This window comes from Zophobas morio, unplaced genomic scaffold (assembly GCF_036711695.1).
Source record: "Zophobas morio isolate AGI-343-1 ecotype UQ-CSIRO unplaced genomic scaffold, CSIRO_AGI_Zmor_V1 ptg000014l, whole genome shotgun sequence".
Classification (NCBI taxonomy): Eukaryota; Metazoa; Arthropoda; class Insecta; order Coleoptera; family Tenebrionidae; genus Zophobas; species Zophobas morio.
In genome coordinates, this window is record NW_026972119.1 from 21,666,202 (window position 1) to 21,672,343 (window position 6,142).

The 6,142-nt window shown below is 30.9% G+C and overlaps 1 long non-coding RNA gene across 1 annotated transcript; it reads right to left on the bottom strand.

Moving 5' to 3' along the window:
* Positions 1–417: 417 nt before the first annotated feature.
* Positions 418–828, bottom strand: LOC135128921 (uncharacterized). Its single transcript, XR_010280470.1, has 3 exons — positions 773–828; positions 632–721; positions 418–550 (listed from the first exon to the last, which is right to left on the bottom strand). It is a non-coding gene; the product is annotated as an uncharacterized LOC135128921 (long non-coding RNA).
* Positions 829–6,142: the final 5,314 nt, after the last annotated feature.

Consider the following 6,142-nt stretch of genomic DNA (forward strand, 5'->3'; position numbering starts at 1 on the left):
GCCACTTGGTTTACGATGAATAAAAGAATCATCAAAATTGAGATAGGGCGGGTGGGCGGGGTTTATATTTTGCCTTTTTTTCTTAATATACATAGCCATATTTTCACAACAAGAAACTTAAAACACAGTTAAAAGGGTACATGTTTGCAAGGAAATATGGATTTTGCAACTATGGGAGGGAGCCTAATGGTAATAAACATCGTTTTCTGTTATTTTCTGACATTTTTGTAGAAAAAAACATCAACTCGAAGCCAGGAATTCATTTTCGTATCGTAAAGTTATGGTTCGTAAATGAAACTCACTAAAAAAATTCTCGATTTAATGACTTTTCTGTCACTCAGTCTCTCACCATACGTAGTATACATAAGATATTAGTATAATTTTATCATAGAAAAAACAAAAAAACGTTTCCCTCCTCCAGCGAGTTCTGTTAATGTTTGAAACTTGAAAAAGGTAATAGGTAATTCCGTTAACTAATTAAGACGAGATAATTATTTCCTGTACTTAACTGCATAAGAAATAACGCGTACATCAGTCCACTGGCTGAGATCTAAAAAAGTTAAATGTAAAAACCATTTAAAATAATATTTTGATATGTCAAAGTACCACAAGAAACAAATTAAAACTTAACTGTAACGAAAATAGACCATTCCAGGGGAAACATTCCGAACAGTGTAAATGTAGTATTAGTGAAATAAAGTTGATGAGCAAATAAGTTTATCTGAAACAGAACTCCCTACATTTGAAACTTTTAGTGGTACTTGGACCTTACCAAGTGCTCGGGAACTCTTTCAAACGAGTAAACGATCTCTAAAGTCTGTTGGGCCTAAAATATTAAACAATTTCCCATGAAATGAGTATTTATCTACTAACCTCTTTTGACACCAAGCTAATTCCTAGTATGATAATAAATATCTGATAACAAAATCCAGTAACACATGATACAAAACTGAGACATTGTTGGAAAACGATCTGAAAATATCTCGTCGTCTGCAGTTAAATAAAATAAAAGAGCAACCAGAATACAAAAAAAGCGAAAAAACTTTAAAGCGATTGGTACTTGAAAAGCACTGTTTATCAATTTTCTGATATGGCACAAATCGCGATGGAGTTCGCTGCATTTTTCAATCTCTTTGTAATTGTTGATAGTGCGATTTTGATCATGCAATGATTTGCTTAATGCAGCCTTCAAGCATTTATTTAGTAACTTGAACCGTTTATGTAGTGCTAGTACTAAAATTACTATCAATAATTCCACAACTAGTGCAACAGCTGTAGTCAAATAGTATAGCACCAAACAAAAAAAACTACTAATTTTTAAGTTGTGGTAATACATTAAATGTAAGTACAGCTGTGCACAAACAAATACCACATTTGCGAAATACACACTCTTTTCTAAGATAGTACTTCGACAATTGATTTCGGTACTTTTTGAACCCATGCTGCTATCGAAACGTCTTATTTTCAAAATTATCATTTTGTGTTCATTTTCGTAGAAAAATGGTAAACTGTAACTGATTAGGCATGTCAATGAACAATATAAGTTAGTCAAAGTGTTGGAAATGTTCGTTGACAAGAATTTCAAGGCAACACGGCATTTAGAATGTGTGAGAATGAGAACACACAGTGCTGCCACTACAGAAAAGTTAACGATTTTTTTCAAAGTGGCCACCACCTTGTTATATTTTTTATGAGGAACTATGTTAAATGAAAATGACACTAATCCCAGTGTTTTTGCCAACAAGAAAATTAGTTTGAGTGGTTGAAGTCGAAAATAGTTAAACATTTTGTTTACTTGGCTAAATGAAAAACAAAACTGTGTGGTGATAAATAATGGGAATGGAGAAATAATGAAAACGATTTATAAATAATATATTAAATTTTGTGTCATATTATCGTTTTATCGTTAATGATTGTACTTCTTTTTGACAGTACGTTTATTACAAAGTCATGCTTTATTGATTATTATAAGTTTGTTATTCACTTTGTTGACGTTCTATACAAAAGTGAGTACAGATTAAATTTGTTGTTGAAAACAAATTTTCGGTGTCATTTGGCCAACGTGATCAGACTGTTCCTATAAGTAAAGTGCTACGAAGTGTATGTTTATCCTCTTCATGATAAGAACCCACTTTTGCATTAAATCTTACATTACATTTAATATAATTACTTAATTTGTTTACACCCACAAGAACAATATTCGTGACATTTAATTTCGAGCTGTAAACAAAGCTTCTAATTGTTTACACTACTTAAGTTACTTCTAATCTACACAGTTTCAAAATGATGTGGAACCCGAAAGATATCTTGTCACTCGTACAACCAGTGTTCAAAATTTGGGAACTTTCTGGTTTCCCTGTTTACAGTTTGAATTATTGTGTTACCAATTCTAAGCATCGGAATTTTGTTATTAGCAACTTTAAAATATCATTCGTTATGATTATATACATTGTATCGAATTTCGTACTTTACTTGTATTTTTATGGTGTTACTCACACACTGCAAAGTTACGTAAAATTAATTCAAATGACTAGTATCACTGTTCAAAATTTAGGAATCATAATAACTTCATACAAAAAGCGTCTGCAAATACATCTCCTATTGTCGAAAATTCTAAAAATTGAAAAGCTCTTCTTAGACAGTGCGCAGGCCCGACTTAAATACGCAGACATATTTAAGTATTATATGAAAATAGTGACTCCTAAATATTTGATAATAACTCTGGTGTGCTTATTTAATGTCGTATATTTCTACAATGGTGATAAAATGGCTCTCATGTTAGAAATTTATTTCTACAGCGGTTGGATTACTGACTTAAATTTCGAATTACTAGCAGTTCTTTTTTTAATTTTAATTAACAACTTATACATTTTGTTAATCGCGGAAATGACTAAAATGGACCAAAATAGACTTGAAGAGATGAAAAAAATTTATTTGTTGCTTCAAGACTCTTCCAGAACTTTCCACAAAGCAATGCAAGGAATGGTATTTTTGAAACTTGTGCCTGATTTTGTTTGCAGTATTAGTAGTAGTTATTACGGGCTTTTTGAAACCATGACAAATGATGGTTTTTCTGTTCGAGGTGTGACGAATTTGGCTACTAGTGCTCTAGCAATTCCGTTTGTTATTACCTCGAATATGTGTCTCGTGTATTTTTCTGAAGAAATTTCGAAACAGGTAAATTTTATATTTTTTGCTAGAGATAAATAATTGAGGTATTTTTGGTTTTTGCAAACAGAATCAAATAACGATCGATGTAATTGTTACTGATGCTGAAAAACGAACAAATGTTGTAACAAAACATCAATATAAGCAGGTAAGTTAATATTTTACTTGGTCCCTTTATTTCTTCAAACTTCTACGATTTATCCAGAATTGAAAAAAAATCACGCTGTATTTTCGATGTAGCGTGTGTTTTGGACAACTTTTTCAAAAGCTCAATTTTGAAAAATTCCAGCTTTTCGATCAGAGAGATTTTTTTTGTAAATTTGTATCTTCAGAAGTTATTTTTGGTTTCAATTTTCACAAATTTAAATTTTCCAATCAAAATTTTTTAAAATCTTATTCCGGGAACCTAAGCATGCTCCATTTTTCGAATTAGCACGTCGATATTTTTATTCGAAAATTTTCGTTGATTTTTAGGATACGTTTACAAAACCTCAATTTTTGAAAATTTCGATATTTATGATCGTCTTCGAAAATTTTTTAGAGGTTTTTTTGTGGATTTAGATATCCAAAAGTTACTTTTGACCTCATTTTTTGGAAAACTACTATGATGTTTCCAGAATCCCCAAGGAATTATGGCGGTCTTTAAATTTTTGAAAAAAAAAAGACTTTCGAACCAAATTTCTAAACTCTTGCTTTAGGAACAGAAACATGCTATATTTTTCGAATCAGTACCTCGAGATCTATATCCCAGAATTTCTTTGTGGATTTTTAGATGATTTTTTAAAAGCTCAATTTTTCAAAAATCAGAAAAATGTTTACCTTTATTCGACCGTCTTCTAAAATGATCAGATTTTTTTGTAGATTTCGATTTCCAGAAGTTCCTTTAGGCCTTATTTCTTAATATAGAATCGCTCAATAAATTATGGCATTTTTAACTTTTTTTCAAAAAGTTGACTTTAAAAGCAAAAATTAAAAAAAGAAGAGTTTTTCGGAAATTAGTTTCTTCTTTCTAAACTTCGATTTTCAGAAGTTACTTCCAGCCTCATTTCCCAGAAAACTGCTAGGATGCGTCCAGAATCGCCCACTGAATTATGGAAATTTTCAGTATTTTTGAAAAAAAAAAAGATTTTCAAACCGAAAATTTGTAAAATATTTTCACCGAGAACCTAAACATCTTAATATTTTTCGAAACAGCACGTCGAGACATATTTCTCAGGATTTTGTCGTGAATTTTTTCAAAAGCATAAATTTCTTCCCTTTTGGAAAATATCTAGTTTTTTTGAAAATTGCTTAAACAACTATTTTTGTAAATTTTGATCTGCAAAAGGTACTTTCGGCCTCATTTCTTCGAAAACTTCTACGATGTTTCCAGAATCGTCAAATGAATTATGACAATGTTTAAAATTAAAAAAAAAAAATATTTCAAACCAAAAATTTCTAAAATGTTGCTGTAAGAACATAAACATGCTATAGTTTTCAAATCAGTACGTCGAAATCTATATCCCAGAATTTTTTGTATATTTTTGGACGATTTTTTCGAAAGATCAATTTTTCAAAAAATTAGGAAAATTTCGACATTTTTTCGAGAACTCCTAAAATTACCTAGACAGATTTTTTTTGCAGATTTCGATTTTCAGAAGTTACTTCCGGACTCCTAAGATATTTCAAAAATCGCCCAATGAATTATGGCAGTTTTTAGGATTTTTTCGAATCACTAAATCGAAATGTTTTTTGTCGATTTTTTGGCAACTTTTTAAAAGCTGAATTTTTCAATTGAAATATGTAATTGACCTTTTTCTAGCTCTTTGAAAAATTACTTAAAGAAATTTTTTTGTTGATTTAGACTTGCAGAAGCTAATTTTTTCGAAAATTCTGATCATTTTTCCAGAATCACCAAAATAAAATGTAGTCAATTTTGAGACGTGTTCAAGTCGTGTCTGATTTTTTTGTTCTGTTTCAGGAAGAATTACTTTTCTTGAAAGCCCTAGTGAGTCCTTCAGAGTTCACAGTTTGCGGACTTTTTTCCCTTAACTTTAAGGTGTTTTTTTCAGTAAGTAACTAATTGTTAATAGTGTTCATAGTCAGATTTTGCTATAGAGGTAATCAGAAATTATTTAGTCGTTATTAAATTTAATAGATTTTGGCGGGAAATTTTCTCTCTCTCTCTCTCTCTCTCTCTCTCTCTCGCTCTCTCTCTCTCTCGCTCTCTCTCTCGCTCTCTCTCTCTCTCGCTCTCTCGCTCTCTCTCGCTCTCTCGCGCGCTCTCTCTCTCTCTCTCTCTCTCTCTCTCTCTCTCTCTCTCTCTCTCTCTCTCTCTCTCTCTCTCGTCAGTTTAAATTTCCCCATAAAAAGTAAGTTGCACCTGATGATATTCTTTATTTCCTTTAATGATTTTTCAGATGATGGCCTCTATGGTCACATACATAGTTTACTTAATACAATTTGGTCAAATGGAGGATTTGAAGCATCGTAGAAGTATTTAATACAGGTTGGATGACTGCTTAAATATTATTATTGTCTCAAAAATCTTTCATTGACTGTGTAACCCTGATAATAAATATTTTTTATTAAAGAGAACAATCTCTTTCTTTCTTTATTCATTCATTATTTAAAATACGAAAAACTCTGATAAAATCCTTATAAAAGTACTGGAACCCAGAGAGAAAAAAGCACCAACCACAGGTTTTTGGTCTACAGATATCTATTTCATAAATATCCTAAAACAACGCTATTTAAGGACCATTGAACCAGTGTTGTAATGATAGTTAATTTTATCATATCAGGTAAATATGCAACCAATCATACACTTTTTTTTTCTGTCTAACATGTATATTGTCACATATATTTAATTATTTGCCGAAAATATTTGTTTTAAAACATTTTTGTCACAGAAATTTTTGTTGTAGAGGTATTTATCTTCTTGAACTGACTGCAATTATATATTTTGATTTGATCACAGATATAGATATTGATG